The sequence below is a fragment of the Sarcophilus harrisii genome, chromosome 4, assembly GCF_902635505.1.
Source record: "Sarcophilus harrisii chromosome 4, mSarHar1.11, whole genome shotgun sequence".
NCBI lineage: Eukaryota > Metazoa > Chordata > Mammalia > Dasyuromorphia > Dasyuridae > Sarcophilus > Sarcophilus harrisii.
In genome coordinates, this window is record NC_045429.1 from 159,120,075 (window position 1) to 159,140,736 (window position 20,662).

The 20,662-nt window shown below is 36.0% G+C and overlaps 1 protein-coding gene across 11 annotated transcripts in view; it reads left to right on the top strand.

Annotated features, from left to right (window-relative positions):
• The first annotated feature begins 8,577 nt into the window (after positions 1–8,577).
• Positions 8,578–20,662, top strand: part of BCLAF1 (BCL2 associated transcription factor 1) — a 37,247-nt gene continuing 25,162 nt past the window's right edge. For 8 of the 11 annotated variants that reach the window (XR_001121071.3, XR_001121072.3, XM_031964218.1 and 5 more), the window contains exons 1-2: positions 8,579–8,709; positions 17,777–17,878. The gene's annotated coding sequence lies outside the window, so the exon portion shown is untranslated. Of the gene's footprint in view, positions 8,710–13,153; positions 13,274–17,776; positions 17,879–20,662 lie in introns of all 11 variants that reach the window. The other 3 variants (XR_004233607.1, XM_012549360.3, XM_023503222.2) reach the window with 2 other exon arrangements.

The following is a 20,662-nucleotide window of genomic DNA, read 5'->3' on the forward strand; positions in this document are numbered from 1 at the left end:
AGTTTTGCTGTGCATACCCTTTGATCCAGCAGTGTTATTACTGGGCTTATATCCCAAAGAGATTTTAAAGAAGGGAAAGGGACCTGTATGTGCAAAAATGTTTGTGGCAGCCCTGTTTGTAGTGGCCAGAAACTGGATATTGAATGGATGCCCATAAATTGGAGAACAAATTGTGATATATGAATATTATGGAATATTATTGTTATGAAAGAAATGACCAGCAGGATAATTTCAGAGAAGCCTGGAGAGACTTACATGAATTGATACTAAGTGAAATGAGCAGAACCAGGAGATCATTATATATTTCAACAACAATACAATATGATGATCAATTCTGATGGACATGGCCCTCTTCAACAATGAGATGAACCAAATCAATTCCAATAGAGCAGTAATGAATTGAACCAGCTACACCCAAGGAAAGAACTCTGGGAAATTAGTGTGAACCACTACATAGAATTCCCAATCCCTCTATTTTTGTCCACTTGGATTTTTGATTTCCTTCATAGGTTAATTGTACACTATTTCTAAGTCTGATTCTTTTTGTATAACAAAATAACTGTTTGGATATGTATGCTTATTTTGTATTTAACTTATACTGAAACATATTTACCATGTATTGGTCAACCTGCCATCTGGGGGAAGGGGTAGGGGGAAAGAGGGGAAAAGTTGGAACAAAAGGTTTTGCAATTACCAATGCTAAAAAATTACCCATGCATATATCTTATAAATAAAAATTTAAAAAAATCAATATTTTTTGTATCAAACCAAATAAAATAAAAAATGTTATCAATACAAAAACAAAAAGAGCAAACTTTTGGCAAAGAGAAGGACCATTTCAAAGTGGAAAGGATACAATGTTGAAGTGTGGAATAGGAGAGAAAAGGAAGCTCATGATGAAAAACAACAGTTTTCTCAATAAAGTAGGAGCTACCAATTCTCAGCTGAGATTGAGTAGAAAGAGGGCTTCAGAAGAGAAAAGGTTTAGGATTGCTTCTGTGGGAGTATAAATTTTAATCAATAAAGGAAAAAGAAAAGGATTTATTGGCAATAAGAAAGCCCCAGCTAAGATTGGATTATCATCATCTTTAGTGATTCAAGATGATACAATTACCTTTCTTCAGCCACATTCATTCATATGGAAAGAGCATCAGAGAAGGTAGTTGATGGGGGTAAATATGTTTCCACATATTATGTTCCACATAAATATGTTCCTCCACATAAAGCTGGGAGGGGTTTTGAAAGTTTATTCAATCCAAACACTACCATTTTATAAACAAGAAAACCAAGGTTAGATTTTCCCACAGGCATAGGTAGCAGAACAGGAATGCAAATGGACTTTCCATTTTAAATCTAGTATACAGAAGCCCAAGCAACTCTAAGACAAGAAAAGAGATGTTTGGCAGAGGGGAAGCCATGGTTGAACTGATGAATTGATGAACTGTTGAACTGTTGAACTTTAAGATCAAGATCTTGATTGGCAGAAAGCATTATCAAAGCAGAGGTGAACTAGGAAAACAGGGAGGACTAGAAGAACTGTTGGAATCTTTACAAAGTGTTAAGCCATTAGAGTTGATAGAGACAATAATTATCTAATTTAGCATGGTTCAATATGATTGATTTGATCTTAGAAGGAGATATTTTGGGCCAGAACTTGAAACAAGGTACTAAGTACAACTGATAGAAATGATGCTTGTGTTCACATTTAGAATGGAGTTATCCTGGAACAGGCGATTCCTCAGCTGCTGCAGAGTAACTGAAAGATCTTCAAATACAGCTTTTGCTTTCCCCACCATAAAGAACTAAGTATGAACAAAAGAAATCAAAGATTTCATCAAGAAACTGTAATAGAAAGAGAAAATGTGATGGCCATAAGATAAGAATCATGGATGATTGTCAAGTTTTCAGTGTGAATATTTACACCTGTGAAATCAGCCAATGTTTCAATTCAAGGCCTGATTTATAGACTAAGAGTGAGGGAGAAAATGTCAATGATGAAGAATAAATGTGTACCATGAGTATTTTTTTTCCTGAGAACTACCTGATATACTTTTGCCAGCACATCCACTAGAAGTGGGTCTGCTTGCCGAAGTAGCCTAAGAAAATACTTGGACAAAGTCAACTCCCAACTCGAAGGCATAATTTCTCAATCATGTGACAGATTGGATAAGAAAGTCATTGGGGGCAGTGGATAGAGCACTAGCCCTTAAATAATGAGGATCTGAGTTTAAAAGTTTAAATATGATCTCAGACACTTAACCCTTCTTAGCTGTGTGACCCTGGGCAAGTCACTTAACCTTGAATGTCTCAGCAAAAAAGACAAAAAGATAAGACAATCATGAAGTGATATAATAGGAAGAAAGCTGTTTTGGGAGTTAGAGAATTTGAATTCAAATTTTGGTTCTGTTATCCAAAGCCTTCTTGAGGTCATCTGTGTCAATCAATTAAACATTTACAAAATGTTGATAGACACTGTGCAAGGTACTGGGTATCTCTTCCCCTTCTCCCCCTCAAAAAGACAAAAGATCATCCCTACCTTCAAAAAACTCACAATCTGTGTGATCTGAGCCAGTTATTTAATCTGCTAGCCTCATTTTTCCATCTGTAACATGAAAGAGTTGACTTAGGTGATGCCTAAGATTCCTTCTGTCCATAAATATATTCTGTTAATGATTCTGAACTTGCCCAACGTTAAGGCATTTTTCCTCTTTTTAATCCCTAAGACTCCCTTTTGGTACAAAGCTGGGAAAAAAGTCTTTACAGCCAGTGTTTCTGATAAAGGTTTCATTTCTAAAATATATAAAGAACTGTGTCAAATTTATAAGACTTCAAAGTCATTCCCCAATTGATAAATGATCAAAGGCTATGAATAGGCAATTTTTAGATGGTAAAATTAAAGTCATCTATAGTCAAATGAAGAAATGCTCTAAATCACTATTGATTAGAGAAATGCAAATTAAAACAACTCTGAAGTACCATCTCACACCTCTCAGATTGACTAAGATGATAGAAAAAGACAATGATAAATGTTGGAGAGAATGTGGGAAAACTGGGACACTCGAACATTGTTGGTGGAATTGTAAAATAATCCAACCATTCTGGAGAGCAATTTGAAACTATGCCCGGGCTATAAAACTGTACATCCTCTGACTCAGCAGTGCCATTACTGATTTTACATCCCAAGGAAATTATAAAGGAGGGAAAAGAACCTACATATGCAAAAATTTTGTAGCAGCAATTTTTGTGTTAGCAAAGAATTGGAAAATGATTAGATGCCTATCAACTGGGGAATGGCTAAACAAGTTGTGGTACCTGAAGATAATAGAATATTATTGTTCTATAAAAAATGATGAACAAGCTGATTTTAGAAAGGGTTGGAAAGATTTTCATGAACTGATGCTGAGTGAAACAAGCAGAACCAGGAATTACACTGTATACAATAACAGCAAGAATGTGTGATGATCAGCTATGAAAGAGTTGGTTCTTTCAGTGGTTCAGTGATCTAAAGCAATCCCAATAGACTTTGGACAGAAAAAAACAAGTCACTTGACCCCAGTTGTTTCAGCGAGAGAGAGAGAGAGAGAGAGAGAGAGAGAGAGAGAGAGAGAAAGAGAGAGAGAGAAAATCCCTTTTAGAAATTAGCCTGCTGTCAGTAGCATAATAAAATTTTTATCTCTTGATTTAGAGATATTCTGAATCTACAAATTCTTTTGAGACACATAACACTGGCCTGAAACCCCAATATTTTTAGACTTCACCACTCTGAGCCCTAATATTTGGCAGCTAGTAGAGGGGAGTCCTGGAATCCTAATAGATTTTCCAGAGTTCAGCACTCTCCACCGAAAGCTTAAATTAATCAATCAATCAATCATCCTTTTTTTAAGTACTTCTAAGTCCTTGGAGATTCAAAAACAGGAAAAAAGATAGTTCCTGCCCAGAAGGGCTTACTATTTAATGAAAGAGACAACATCCAAACACAAAAAGCAAATTATATACAGAAAATAAGAGAAGGAAGGATCTAGAATTCAGAGGTGTTTGGGAAGACTTTCTGCATAAGGTGGGGTTTAAAGGAAACCAGGGAGTCAGTAGTTGGAACAGAGAAGTAAGAACATCCTAGGCATGAGGAACAGCCAGAGAAATGCCCAAGGTAGAGAGATTGGATTGTTTAGAAGCCAATCTCTCCCAAATTTTTAAAGTAGTTTGTTGGGAGGGGAAGATGCCCTAAAGATAATCTAACCTCAAGTTGTTTTAGATTTTAAAAGATTTAAGTAAATTTCTTAAATGGGAGACAGTATCTCCACTGGAGTCATGGCATGATCATTGGGGTGTATGATCAGTCAAAAGGACAAAATTCTGTTGTAAAAAAGTGTAAAAAGAGATTAATATATCTGTTTTCTAGGAGATATCTCACCCAGAACTAGAAGCACTAGACAAAGAGTAAGGCTATTTGCTGAAAGAAGCCAATTAGGAGTCTGCAGTGAGCTAGCCGTGTTCACACCCTTTTCTGGTGTTAGCTGGTTGACCTTGCTGAGTTGTAAACTTCTCTCCTGACTCCTACCCTCCCCAAATTTGACCAAACTAGCCCTATGGTCAGGTCTTCCCTTCAAAACATCCTGCTTCTGTGTCTATCTGTTATTTGGAAATATTGTCCATTCTTTTCTCCAATTCCTCTTTAAAATCACCCCTTTGTGTTTTTTTCAAGCATAAATCTCCACTGCCTCTCCTGGGCTATAGAATCCTTTGTACCTTGGGGGGAGGGAGGAAAGGGGGGGAGACCAAGGCATAAATATATGATTTTCCTCCTAATACAATTTTGTGGGGTGGGTTCACCTAGCTGACACTACTCTTTTTGCAAGAGCCAACTGTAGGCTTTTCTACAACCAATTATACTACCTCTCCCTACACTAATTTTCACTTGACAATCTTCCACTTGACTTCTCCTGCTCCATCCCATTAGTTTTTTGGAGCTATGCTGTGTATAGATCTCATAATGGAGTAATTATAATGTGACCTGAAGCAGCTGGTGAGTAAATCCTCCCCACCCATACACTTTTCTTTGCATCCTGTCTCCTATCTTCTTGAAGATGCACCTCATTTGGTCTGCTTGGTGGCCAGCAAATCCATCCTTCTCCCCATTTTGTCAGAGAGTGTCATGAGGGATGAACTGGTATAAACAGATTTCAGTATGTTAGAGATTTTATATTACCTTTCTCTACAAATACATATTTTTCAAATGTCTCTGTCAAGAACACTACCATCTCTCTACTCACTCATTTCTGAACTTTTCATGTCATCTTGGATTCTTTGTTCTCCTTACCCCCACATAACCAAATCCCATGCCAAATTAGAAAAATCTAATTTTTTCTACTTTCCCAACATTTCTACAATCTTTATTCTTCTCTGCTCCTGTAGCCATGGCTTTGATTGAGTTCCTCATCACTTTTTCACCTGGATTATTTAAATAGGCTCCCAAACGATCTGGTAATCTCAAGGCTTTCCTCACTCTGATTCATATTCCACTTGCCAAAGTGGTTTTCCTAAGGTACAGATCTGACCAATAAATTCTAATGGCTTATATGACTTTAGATCAAATACCATTTTATCTTTTATCTTATTCCTTTTAATTTTTCTGGGTAAGTTTGTTAATATATATTAGTACTATGATACATATGCATAATTTATAAATCAATAAATACATATCATGGGGATATTGTTGCTGGCTTTCTCTCTCTTATACTACTGGAATATGTGATTAAAAAAAAAGTTTGAAAAACATTGATCTAGATTTTTTGTTGTTGTTGTTGTGGCAATTGGGGTCAAGTGACTTGCCCAGAGTCACACTGCTAGGAAGTATCTGAGGTCAGATTTGAACCTGAGTTCAGGGCTGATGCTCTGTCCACTGCGCCACCTAGTTGCCTCAAAGAATATTGGTTTAGATTGTAACTCTCCCTTTCCTTCTTTCCTTACTTCTATCTCTTAAAATCCCTTTTTTTTGTTCAACTCCTTAAACATCATCTTCTGGAGGAGTCTTTCCACTTTAAGGTTATCGTTTAACTAGTTTGTGTTCTACATATGTCTAATTCTATATTTCCTGTGCCTCCCTTCTCATTAGGATGTAAGCTCCTTGAGGGGCAAGCCCTTAAAATATATATATATATATATATTTGCTTTTGTTAGCATCCAAAGCACTTTGCACAATGCTTGGCACTCAATAATACTTAAATGCTTGTTGTTTGACAGATCTAATTCTTCCATTTTACAGAAGGGGAAAATGAGTTTTAAGAGTGTGAATGAGATTAGAATTTACCAAGAGGAACATTTATTCAACTCTTATTGTAACTGAGGCTGACCTTAGGTATGTGAGAAATAATGACATTGGGTTTAGGACGGGTGAAATTACAAATATTTAATTACACAACCAGAGATGAATGTCTTTTAGAATAAGAACCCTTGGAATCAGTACTTGTCTTTTTAAAGTCCCCTAAATACAAATCCAATTAAATTACTCAATTGTTGCAAATAAAATTTAATAGCTTAATATTGCACAAACACTTTTTAGAATACACTGTCTCAAAAGCACTTTTAAAGTAAAACAAACATTATATTTGAAGAGTTTAATTGTCCCTGATGAATTTAACTCTCCTTTGATAACATCACCATACCTTCCTTCTAACTCTCTACCTTTAATTATATTTTATGATGTGTTTCTTTTATTTTTATTTAATAGCCTTTTATTTACAGGATATATACATGGGTAACTTTACAACATTAACAATTGCCAAACCTCTTGTTCCAATTTTTCACCTCTTATCCCCCCCCACCCCCTCCCCTAGATGGCAGGATGACCAGTAGATGTTAAATACATTAAAATATAAATTAGATACACAATAAGTATACATGACCAAAACGTTATTTTGCTGTACAAAAAGAATCAGACTCTGAAATATTGTACAATTAGCTTGTGAAGGAAATATGATGTGTTTCTTATTGAAAATTCCCATCCCATATTACATTTGTTTGCAAGTCTCAGACCCTCTCCCCATTAATTACATTAGCCTTTTATTAGTTTTGTTTTCTTGTACCACATCCTAGCTTGGTTTCAATTTTATTTTTTTTCCCCAATTTAAAGTTTCATTTCTCTGTATTTCTCTTAATTTTTGTAATTCATCCAATTTCTCACAAGTGGGGTCAGATGGAATGCGAATATCAGGCTCGCAGATTTTTAGAGCTGGAACAGAACACAGAACAGTTGCCAATCTTCATTTCTTTTTGGAGGTAATTTCCGGTAACTTCCTTCAACCAGTGAAATCACCAGAAGAGACTAACCCAAGCCCCAAAAAGGTGTCTGTGTTTGAGCGAGAGGTAAGGCGGGTTGTGGTAATATATAATAGAGTGCTAGAGGTGACGGTCATGAACTTGTTAGGGAACATCACATTAGCTGAAGGTCTCTTCCTAGAAACAAACAAACAAACAAACAAAAACACTGGTCAGTACGTTAAAAGCCGGTCTTATTTTCCAGCCTTTGTAGGCTTTTCTTTTCGAATTCTTTCTAAATGTTTTGGAATGATGTTACTAGGCAATACTGTAGCAATTGAGGGGATGGGGGAATTTAAGAAAAAGGGCAATCTAATCTCTGAATTGAGGTTTTTCCTCTTATTAATTCTGATCCGATACACTCGAGTTGAATGTAAGAAATCAATTTTGGTCATGAACTTGGAACATCCATTCCTTCTACCACGTTCTCACGATGCCCGTATTGGGGGGGGGGGGGGGGGGGAGGGGGAAATTTTACCAGACCACAAATGCACAAACCAGAAGTTTCCGAGATAGACATAGCCATCAATGGTCTTTATTAAAGACTTGCTGCGTGATAAAAGCGCCGAGGATACAAATGAGACGCAAAATACGGTCCCTTACTCTCCAGGAACTTGCATTCCAATAGGGAAGGCGACTCCGTACGCTTAAAACAGTCAATCTGTGAGGATGCTCGGCTTTTCTGTCAAATTTCTCCGCTGTGAACTGGCTGAGTTTGAAAGGGGCCGGGGGGGAAGGGGAATCATGGGGCGGCTGTGCAAACAGCGTCAGAAATTGCCTTCCTCGGGGCTAAGAGACAGCGCCGGAGTGACACAGCACTCTTTCGGACCCTCAGCGCGCTTGCGTGTTTGTGTGTGTGATCGTTCTTTCCGCGGCGTCAACGTAACGGGAGTTAAGGAGCTCAACAATAAAATGTCAACAGCCAAGAGTTTTGAGTAGGTGGCAGAATTCGGGGTTTCTCCCCCCTTTGTTGCTCAAAGGCGAGACCCGCCGGATTAAACAAACGGGAGCGGGGGGTGGGGTGGGGTGGGGTGGGGGGGTGTAACAGCCGCTTTGCCGAGCAACGCCGCCCCAAATCGGCCTCCTCCGGCTCCCAAGAGCCCAGAGCTAGGGCGGGAATACATCCCCATGACTCACTCCCGAGAACGCCCACGTGATCGCCCGGAAGACCCCTTGCAACCATCAATGTAGAGGGCAATGAGTTAAGGACGCTCGACTCGAGTTTGCCCAGAAGTGTGATGGCGACGGTAGGCCCCGCCCACCCAACGGAAGTGACGCTGTTGATCTAGGGCGTCAAGAATGCCTCTATGGTTCTTCTCCTGTTTGTGAAGGGGGAAATGGCCGCTGTGCAGCTACGACGGAGATAAGTGCCGGGATAAACGTTCGGCCCGTCAGGTAAAGCCTTATGTGAGGCTATAAGACTTTACTAGATGTATAGAAACTTAAGGAAAGGGTAGGCTTTAGGAGGGATGATGGCGTTAAGGGAGATCAGGGTAACGTCGAGCCGTTATTTTCAGGGCCCCAGTCACTCGGACTCTCGAGGCGCTGCTGGGCCCTGAAGAGACACCGGGGCCAGGAGGAGCGGGAAGGGGAGGGAGGGAAAAGGAGCGCGCGCGGCCGCAGGCTTGACTCGAGACTCTCCAACCGTTCCGCGCGCTTGTTGTCGCTAGTCTCCCGCCCTGGGGTGGTCTGCAGGCCCCAGCCCCCAGCGCGCACCCCGTTGCCTCCCTCGCTTCACCCTCCCCCATTCGGCTCGCGCACGCGCCCCCGTTGTCTTTCCTCCGCCTACGGGTCCTGCCGACGCCCGGCAGGCAACTTGTGTCGAGCTTTTATTGGCCGAGACCTTTTCCCCCCGCCGCCCTCCTTCCCGTCCCCCGCGGGAAACTGTTGTACCTGGATTTGTTCTGGTAGCGGCGGAGAGGACTTGGGGAGGTGGGGGTGGGGGAACGTGGTGGATCTTTAGCTTAATTATTCTCCCCGCTACTTTTCCTCTCCCTGTTCTGGGCCTTGGTCTGGCCGTTCCCTCCTAACAGCGGCGCGGTGACTCTCCTCTGGCCCAGGTAAGTGAGGCTCCCTTGCTGTTGTTGCTCCGCCTTAGAGGGAGGGCAGATGGCCAGGCAGAGATTGCCTTCCTCGCAGTGCCCTTTTACACGGAGTTGGGTCCCAACTCTTGTCGCTGAGTCTGGCCCCCATGAAGATAGGCTCGTTTTGGTATTTGTTGGATCTGAGCCTGCCTCCGGGCCGAGGGCTTTAGGTAACATGCCGCACCTGGGCACGAGCAGCTGCATGCTTGGTGTTTGCTGAGCTACTTCCGTCTTACTCCTTTTAGACGCCATCCCTTCAGATACTTATTCTGTGGTAGATGAAATGGTGGTCTTTTTGTGGTGGAATGAAAGGGTGTGGTGATTAGAAATCGATAGGCTGAGATCAGTGACTTGCACTTATGTTAACACATTAAACTAATTTGTTAAAGTTCGTATGAAAATTGACTTAACAAAATCTTAACGTTATAGACTTCTAGATTTAGAGCTGGAAGGGACCTTATGACCTCACAGAGGTGGAAGGCACTTATCTTTTATAGTTGAGGAAACTTGAGTCTTAGGTTAAAAATAACTTAAAGCATGTCCCAGCTATTTACTCCATAGCCTTAGATTTGCCCATTTAAAATCAAGGATGTGTTAAATTCTCTTTTTCTACTTTTAAGTCTTGAAGGCTAGTGGATTGTAGATACAGACTTTAGAATTATTTCATTTCTAAGATTGTTCCCTTAAAAATCTCATTAAAACCATTCGCTGCTGTAGTTGCTATTTTGAGTTGCTTTGGCCAGAACAACAACACAAATCTCACGTTAGGACAAATTTAGTACATTATAAACTCCTTGAGAGCATAGGATGTATCCTGTTATCTGTTCTTTGTTTCTCCTCTCCCCCCACAACCCTATCGTCCTATGCTTCACTGTAATTTGTAAAATTGATGTCTCCCTGAACTGAGCGGTCCCGGCACAGTAGTAGGCCATAAGTTGAGCTTAAGACCTATCAGAACTTCTGGTCCATTTTCATAAATGAACTAGGGTTATTTTTTTGCCAGGAAGAAACATCAGAATAGAACTTAAATTGGTGGTTAAGATGAGTGAATGAGGGAAAAAATTGGTAAAGATGGGAACAAATGGATTTAAAAATAGAAAAAAATAGGTAGAATATTTGATGTGTTTAGATTTAGGTATTGTTTCTGTTATTTCAATCTTGGGCAGATTTCTATATTGATGTATTATTTTTGGATTATTGCCAAAATTAACTACAGAGTAGTTCTTGTTACTTAGTTAAAGCATGGTGTGAGGTTATGGATTCCTTTCCAATGAGTTTGCTTTTATATAGGGAATTGTTATGGTATATTATTGTCCTTTTTTCCTTCCATATCTTTAGAAAATTCCTTTATTAATCACAATAGAACTGATTAATGTGGGTGATTTATGTAAAAACATTGGAAGTATAATATACTTCATTCGAGTGTAAGAATCAATTGAGAGGGAGGCTTGACATCAGATTTTCCCCATTGGAAATCACACATTACTTTCTCAGATAGCATTTTTAGAAACCATTTTTAGAAATCTGCTGGTGCAGATTATTTTCAGATTATTTTCAAGTTTATGATCCCAGCAAAATATGAAAATACCTAATTGATGAGTCATAAATTTACTTATTAGATTAGATTATGCCAAAATTACTCTGACAGCAATCTGGGATTTAAGATTTGAGGGGCATCTTGGCCAAAACTCTTGTATTTGAGAACCATATTAAGTATACTTATCACTTCCTTGTTCAGATCCAATTAACTTATTGTCTTATCTGTAGAACACTACTAGTTTTATTGTAAAATAAGGCATATAGTAGATTGAACCACTTTTTATTATAGAAATTTGAAATATGCCACACACCAGGGGAACCATTTATATGAATATGTTTATATGAAAAAAAAATATATGTATATACATGCTTAAACAATATAGTCCTTCAATATAGCTCCACTGGACAGTTTATAGTTTTGTGGAATTTTAGAAGGAATTTCTAAATGACATGTATATCCTTTAATTTTACAAATGATGAAGTAGGCCAAGGCAAAGCCCAGACTAAAAGTCTTGATTTCTAGTCAGATTTTTTTTCTCTAGGATAATAGGTGATATATCAAGCAGTATGAGAAATCAAAAGTATAACTGTAACACTGTACTGTGTTGGGTGGGATCCATCTTGCATCCAGAAATTATCATAAATGGTTATTTTTGATTAATAGTATATTGGACAGGTTTTTTGGGGGATTCAGTGACAGAATTCTTAATGGGGCCTGCCAGAGCTAGTAGCAGCCATGATTGCTTGTATGTTGTATGAGCCTAGTCAAGTCACATAACCCATTTGGGCAGAAGCTGCCTTGAGCACAGGGTAGAGAAGTGTAGAAGGATACTTAGTTATTTCTATGCTCATTTTTAAAGTTAGAAAAGTGTTCTTCATGGTATTTTAGTATTTTTGAATGAAGTGTTAATATGTTAATTAAATTAAGACTTTTATTTTAGCATATAGTCGATTCAATATACATAAAACTTCATTCTGGTTCTGTTCCATTATCCCTTCCAACTCCCAACTTTTATAATTTTTTTAAACAAGGTACATATTTTAGAATTAGAAATTAGAAAATTAGAATTAGAAAAAAAAACCATTTACTGAAATGAACAAATTAATAGAAAATATTAAGCTAGATGATCTAAACTGATCAGTTTGGGAGGATTTTTAAAAAACACATTACTCCTAATGCTTCATTAATTTATGCATATCTTAGCAAGGGTATATTAAATGTTAGGCAGATGCAGGCTTAATGGATAGTGGGTCTCTCCTTGAATCTGGAGGACCTGATCTTAGATCTAGTTATGTGACTTTGGGCTAGTCACTTAATCCTTTTTTGTCTCAGTTCCTCATATGTAAAATGAAGTGAGGAAGGAAATGGCAAACCACTCCAAGTATCTTTGTCAAGAGATCTATCACTGTCTCTCCTAGGTTTGAGCTTAGTATAGGTCCTAGCCCAAATCCCAATGGGTCATTGTTTGGGCCCTAATTGCCTTAGAGTGAATGTAAATAGCAATTTCTGTTTTGGCCAGAAACCCTGAGGATCTTTCCCAACCATTATGTTTTTATTTTTGACTAGGTATGAGACCATTTTCTTCTGCCTTCTTTCTTACCTAGATTTAATTGCTGATGGGTGTGATCTCAGTCTAAATGGGACCTATTAGAGACCTTAGCTTTAAAAAGTCAGAATCTTGGATCTGCCTCCTGGGCCATCACCAGAAAGGTGATATGATATGATATTTTGCCACTGGTTCTAGATAGTTCTGGAGGAGAAAGTGATTTTACATAGGCCTGACTTAAATCCAATTCACTTATATGCTATGATATATATGGAATAGATAATATAAATGAATTAAGAAGCTGCCTTCAGACATATTCCTTTATTTTCCCTTAATCTTCATTTAACTCGTGTCATCCTCTCAAGCTGTTAACTTCTTTCTTAGCCAGACTCTTCTTTAAAAAAAGTTGGTGCATGCTGAGGAGAGGGCATGAAACACTACAAATAATATGCTTCCAGAAAAAAGGACAAACCACAACAATCTTTGCTAAGAAAATCCCAAATGGGGTCAGGGAGAGGTAGACAAGACTAAAACCTCAACAACAAGGATTATATCATAGGAATAAAAGATTAGAAATCAAAGAGGGATATGAGGGGAAAATGTCTTCCCAGCTTTTTATGAGAGAACCTTGCCCAAATGCTGTGTGATGTATTTACTGTCCTTATACAGGGAAAGAACTCTGGATTTGAAGTTAGATGAACAGAATTCAAATCCTGGCTCTGCCTTTTGCATCTATTTTTATTACTGGTAAAAGGAGGTTGGATGAAGAGACCTCTTAGGTGTATTTCAGTTAAGTATTTGATCCTATTTTTTTACTCTTTCAATCATTCAATACTAAGGGAACAAGCCTGTATTAGCCATGTTATCTAGTATGGGTTTTTTAGTAAACTTGAGAATGCACAAATGTAATTTTTTTGGTTAAGTAATCTTGAATTCACAAATGGTAATACTCTGGCATTTTGTCTTTATAATAACTGAAGCCTTTATATTAAAAGCATTGTGTGTCACATAGTTCATGTACACTTGTCAGAATTCTTTGGCATGAATACTTGAGAAGAATATGTGAGCATCTGTAAACAAAAACAAATAGCCAGTCTTTTAGTAACCTTGTTATATTCTCCAGACCATTAACCTATTCTTGGTATTCACTATCTTGGGCCTTTTGAGTATGGGTCCAGTGTCGTTCACTAACTCTGCACATATATTAACACTTCTCTGTTTCCCCTTCAGATCATCATTTGGAATTTTCAAATGTAAAAATAATTATGGGTAGAGTTTATGATGGTCTAGATATGTGGAAAATTTGATTGCAAGTTTTTATTTTTCAGTTCCCTCTGTGCTCTATTTAGTACTTCTGACTATTAACAGATCCATATTCTCTGGAAATAACATGAGACAAAGTGCCTAATTGCTATATTGATATATTCATTTTAAGAGCTTTAAGTATTTTTTTTTCTAACCTTAATATAGATAGGAGAACTCCCTATTTGCTACAGCAGCTTACTTTATAAGGAGCCAGAATTTTTTTTTCTTTGTTTTGTTTTTAATAATAACTTTTATTGACAGAGCCCATGCCTGGGTAATTTTTTACAACATTATCCCTTGCACTCACTTCTGTTCCGACTTTTCCCCTCCTTCCCTCTACCCCCTCCCCAAGATGGCAAGCAGTCCTATACATGTTAAATATGTCACAGTATATCCTAGATACAATATATGTGTGCAGAACCGAACAGTTTTCTTCTTGCACAGGAAGAATTGGATTCAGAAGGTAAAAATAATCCGGGAAGAAAAACAAAAATGCAAACAGTTTACATTCATTTCCCAGTTTCTTTTCTTTGGGTGTAGCTGCTTCTGTCCATGGTTGATCAATTGAAACTGAGTGAGATCTTCTCTTTGTCAAAGAAATCCACTTCCATCAGAATATATCCTCATACAGTATCAGTGTTGAAGTATATAATGATTTCCTGGTTCTGCTCATAAGAAGCCAAAATTTGAATTGCCATTAATTTTTTGTCTTCAATTCCATAAGCATTGTTGTCTATTATGTAGAAAGTGTTGTTCTAGTTGTTGAACTTAAATAATATGTATTTGTGCATGTGTGTAGGCTCATCCACCCTATCCCCAATTCATGATTTTTTCAGGTATGAAATGTAGTCTATTTTTATGATGATTGGGGCTCCAATTTTTTTTTAAATTCCGTTTTCTTTTCATTTCCAAATTCCCCTTTTCCATTAAGAAGGTAAGAAAAACATACCCATTAGAAAAAATATAATCACGCAAAGCCCTGCATTAATTAGCCCTGTGTTCCTAAACAAAGAAGAGAGCTTATTTCATTATCAAAAAATAATTTGAGGGAGAAAGCACTGAATTTGTATTTGCTTTGATGAACAGTTTGTAAGCTAGTTTGTTCATTTTCATACAATTTCTTCTATTTTGTAGATAGGAGAGGTTTAAAGAAAAGTGGTTTGTCTAGTCATACAGCCAGAAAATAACAAAGCTGGAACTAGAAACTTGGTTTTCTGATTCTCAAGTTTAGTGTTCTTTCCACACTGAATACCTTTTTTTTTTTTTTTTTCATCTTTGAAAAAAATTATTATTAAAGCTTTTTATTTTCAAAACACATGCACGGATAATTTTTCAACATTGATCCTTGCATAGCCTTGTGTTTCAGATTTTCCCCTCTTTCCCTCCACCCCCTCCCCTAGATGGCAAATAATCCCAATATATGTTATACATGTTAAAATATATATAAACATGTACAGTTATTTTGCTGCACAAGAAAGATCAGATCAAAAAGGAAAGAAAATGAATAAGAAAACAAAATGAAAAGGAACAACAACAAAAAGTGAAAATGCTATGTTGTGTGATCCATACTTAGTTCCCACAGTCCTCTCTCTGGGTTCAAATGGCTCTCTTCATTACTAGATCATTGAAACTCAATCATCTCATTGTTGGAAAGAGTCACATCTATCAGAATCATACTAAATTTCTCATGAGAGAAAAATAGCATTAGATGGGGACATGACAGGTGAACACAAATGTTTGTTGAATATTGTTGAATGTGAGCTCCAGAAATGAAAGCATTAAGGTATTAAGGTGAATTTCATATTTGCTCCTAGCATAGTGCTCTGCACATGATATATACTTAATATTTACTGAATATTTATGATCGTTAAATTGCTAGTAGATAACTCTTCAAATTCATCATCATACTATAGGATCATAGATTTATAGAACTAGAAGGAACTTAAGAGTCTATCTAGGCCAACCATTTCATTTATAGATGAGGTATAGAGAAGTTAAGTGAATCACCCAAGTTTACTTGGACACTGTCAAAAGAGAGTTGAATCCTAATCCTTTTACTCCATTCATTGGCAGTACCTTTTTCCCCCTGTCATATGCTGCTTCCTAGTCGTTTTCTACTTTATAAGATTTTGAAAGGCTTTAAATACTAGGCCTCTAAATGCCTTTCAACCTCCCAGCAGTGGGAAGCCATTGACATTCTTGAGTAGGGGAATATTGTGCTTAAAGAAAGATATTTTTCAACAAAAGAAAAAATGGGAAAAGAGTTGCACAGATATTTATAACTAGTGGTTTGAAATCTACACAATAGAGCTTAAATTAGAATGTAACATCATAGTCATTAAGAAAATTAGAATGGGGAAAATAGGATTAGGCCAAATACTTATAAGAGATTTATTCTGGAGGCTACAAGTTGTAAGGAAGTTGAAGGCCTGATTGAATCACAAGGTATTTGATTTTAGATCTTATTAAGACAGAAAAATTGACTGGGGAAACAATGGCTTTTTCAAATTTTGTCTATTTTGTCATACAATTTTAAAAAAGATTTTTTATTGACATTTTGTTTTTGCTTTGTCTAAATTTCCCCTATATATCTTCTATTATTTTTTCCTACTTCTTTCCAGAGAGCTGTCCCTTATAACAAATAATTTTTTTAAAAAAATAGAAAAAGGTAGAAGAGAAAAAATTAATTAAAATGATCAGTACAGCTAAAATACTATTTGTACTGTTTCATGCCTTCCTCTTGGCATGCACCTTCTCTTCCTCAACTATTACCCTCATCATTTCTTAAGTATTTTCCTGTCTCATCTCAACTCTTTTCAATCCACCCTGTCAAAATAAGTTTTCTTAAGTACAGATTTTACCATATTGTTTTCCTACTCAGTGAACTCTAGTGGCTTCTTGTTTCCTCTAATATAAAATAGGAACTTTTTGACTTTTAAAGACCTGGGTAGTGACCTATCTTATTGTTTTCATTAGATTTTATTTCTTTTCTTCTCACTTGACAATCCTGCAAAATTGACTGTTCTTCATACTTGGTGTTACATCTGTTAAGCTTTTTTGCATTGTCAGTTCTCTATATCTCTGCAATGCATTCTCTTTCGTTTCATAGAATCTTTCACTTTCTTCAAGATACCACATTCTATGGGAAGCCTTTCCTAATTTTCCTTTCTACCTGTAAGATATTAATGCTATCCAGTTTTACAGGGTATTATGTAACTACTTTGTGTATTTATATATCCACCTGTGTTCCCCACTTAATAAAATGTAAGTGCTTTGAGAAAAGAATGGTTTCATTTTTTTCTATTTGCATCTTCAGTACCTAGCATATAGAAGGTTCTTAAGTGTTTTTTGAGATGTATAGTTGAGAATAATGTCATTAGAGTAATATTACCATTCAAATAAAAGAATGTATTTGTGCAAATACTTCATGTGACTTTTATCCACAAAGTGTAAAATTGTTGAAATTTACTAAAAATTTAACTTAGAATAATTTATATCTAATGTGGTAGAGAAAAAGAATGTATCCAATTGTACAGAATTGTACAGCAGAATTTATGGAGATTATAAAATCTTAGAATAGTTTGAAATTTTACGTAAGAATTTATTATATTTCTGTGGGAGACTAGATCAAATTAAAGTGGTATATACTGATGCTTATATAGTATTGCTTTAACTTCTTTGAAATTATTTTTTTTGGAAAGATAAACAATTGGAATTTCCTTACTGGAATATTAAATATTTCTCATGCCTTGTTTGCAGTCCATATAGTTAAAAAAATTCCTAGTATTAGTTTATTAGACATTATTAAATTTTAATTTTTTAAAGGCTTTCTGAAGACATCTTTAAAGTTCTTCAGTGTTAAAATTTTCATTTTTTCTCATCTCTATCTTATGATGTTAACAGATAATATTTTAGTACATATTCTGTATATTGAAGTGTACCTATTAAAAGGCCTAAAATTAACAAAACTTTTTTTGTCATTGTTAGGAATTGGAATTTAGACTTTAAATTTCTGAGATTATCTCCAGGAAGAAATTTACAGTGTTTCAAAGACATCACTTGACAACTTGCTACTTATCCGAACCCAAGGTAAGTGTCATGGGGTGCTGTAATTTTCACATATGGGAATTTGTGTGACAGATTTGTTTATTTTGAAATGTTTGATTTTTAAACTTTGCTGAGTGCATATATCATATTGCATCCAACAATTAAAAGAGTTTTAAGAAAATGCTTGCTTGTCTTAGTTATGATATAATTTTTATTCTTTTACAAATTTCATATGAGGAAAAAGGTCTGTCTCCCATTATTTTTCCTAGTTGTGTAATTTATGTAAACAAAAAAGCAACTTTTGAAAGTTAAATATCACTGCTATGTTGACCCTCTTTCCAAAAGGGAAACTTTTTCCACCCCATTTCCATTTTCTAATGTTTAACAGCACCGCATTTATTTATTTAACTTAATTGTGTTTTATTTTTTCTCCAATTATCTGTAAAGATAGTGTTTTTGAACTCTGGTCCTCCTGACTTCAGGGCTACATCAAGTAGCTAGCTGCCTAAAGATAGTTTTCCACATTCACTTGTGTAAGATTTTTGAGTTACAAATTTTTTCTCCCTCCCTCCCTTGAATTCTGCATCTCTAATTCATTACTACTATGTGGGAAGCATGCCTCATCACTGGTCCTTTACCATGGGCTTGTCATTAATTACATCGATTTTTTTTTTTTTTTTTTTGTCTTCCAAAAACAATCACTTCATTCATTCATTTTTTGCAATATTGTAGTAATAAAATTTCTGTGTTCTGCTCATCTTTTGTAATAGTTGATATAACTTCTTTAAGGTTGCTCTGGTTTAGCTTCACCCTTCATGTTTTGCATTAAAATGTTATTTCATTACATTCATATACCATAATTAGGGCAACCATTCTCTGGGTGATGGGTATTTTTTACTTTCCAATTATTTGCAATAAAAGAAAAATGGTGTTGTGACTGTTGCGGTTATTCTTTCACCTCTTTTTTTGATCTTTTTGATTTTAGGATATACAGGGAAAATCTGAAGGAAAAGTTAATTATAAATCACCTATATGCCAGGCCTGGGCTAAGCCCTTTACAAATATCTTATTTGATATATTTGTCAAGGTGGCATAATAGTCAGGAAGACCTGGATTTTAATACTTTTTCAGACACTGAAGACAGACAAATCATATAACTATGCTCAGCTTCAGTTTCCTCATCTGTAAGATGGGGCTTCAGGGTGTTTCCTGTTTCAGGGTTATTGTTAGTATCAGATTATATAGCATGCAAAATGATATAACTAAAATTGAAAATGTTGGCATTTAGAGAGTTAAAATTTAGGTATATATCATTTGGCCAAAGGCTGTTTTTGTTTTTAAATGTAGTTCCAATTTGTTTTCTGGAATGGTTGGACTAATTCACAGCTCCCATCAGCAGTGTTTAAATGTACCTCTTCCTACATTCCTTTCGAGAACTATCATTTTTTTTTTTTTTTTTTTTTTTGTCCTCTGCCAATTTGAAGGGATGTAAGGAGCTGCTTTAATTTGTGTTTCTTTTATTAGTGATTTGTAGCATATTTTTATATCATTGCTAACTAACCTTTGAGGATTGCTTGCATATTTTTTTTTTTGTCTTGTCAATTGGATGAATTTCTTTTTATGCATTGGAATAATTTATCTATAAATATTTTGGATATCAGACCTTCATTGGAGAAACTTGATACAAAGATTTTTTTTTTTGCTAGTTAATAGTTAATAGAAACTATTATTTCAGAATTTAACTTCTGAATTATAAGTAGTCAAAATGATTTATTTGATCTCCTGTTATATTCCTTATTTCCTATTAATCAAGAACACTTCTACTATCCATATATTGGGAAGATATTTGCTTCCCTCCTCCTCTAACTTGTTTATTTATGCAATCTTTTATTATCTAGATCACAGCTTCTTAAATTGTGGGTCATGACCCCATATGGGGTCTGGCAACTGAAGGTGGGGGATAGTGAAATTGTGGTTTATTATTAGTAAATGTTTGATATGTATGTTTTATATACTCTGAGTCATGTAAAAATTTCTTGAGTGAAAAAGGGTTGCTAGTATTTTATTAATAAAATTCCTGGTTGGATCCTGATAAGTTGAAAAACAAATATTTTTTATATTTAACATTGAATGGAATTTCATTCATTTCCTGCTGAGTTAGAGAAAACCTGATTTTTTTTTGAGGGTGGTGGTGATGATAGTGGATTGTATATTTTGTCCTACTTTGAAGATATTTGTTTAAATTTTTAGTTAAATCTCTGAGGTACGTACTCTAAGGGATAGTTTTGTGACATATTTGTTAATGTTTATTCTCTTGCTTTTTTTCCTTATAACTTTCATTTCTAGAACTCAGAATAGTAGTGATAGCTATTGCTAGGAAAAGGCCATTAGGGATTCTTCATTATAGGTCATGTCAGCTCTTGGTTTTAAAATACATACTATTATGTAAGGAAAAGACCCACTTATACCTATGCTTTTTATTTTTTAATCCCTTAAAATTTTTACTTTTCAAGCTTTTTATTTAAACAAATAGATGTTGTGTTAATCTTTTCTGAATGGTGTTACATTTATTGAACCAACCCTACCTTCCTGGTGTAAATCCAACCCTGTCATAGTTTATTATCTTTTAAATATGTTGGTATTAGCTTCTTTGCTGATATTTTATTGAATATATTTTCTTTTTTAAAAAATTAAAACTTTTTATTTACAAAACATATGAATGGGTCATTTTTCAGCATTGGCCCTTGCAAAACCAACTTTTCCCCTCCTTCCCTCCCACCCCCTCCCCTAGATGGCAGGTAGTCCAATACACATTAAATATATTAA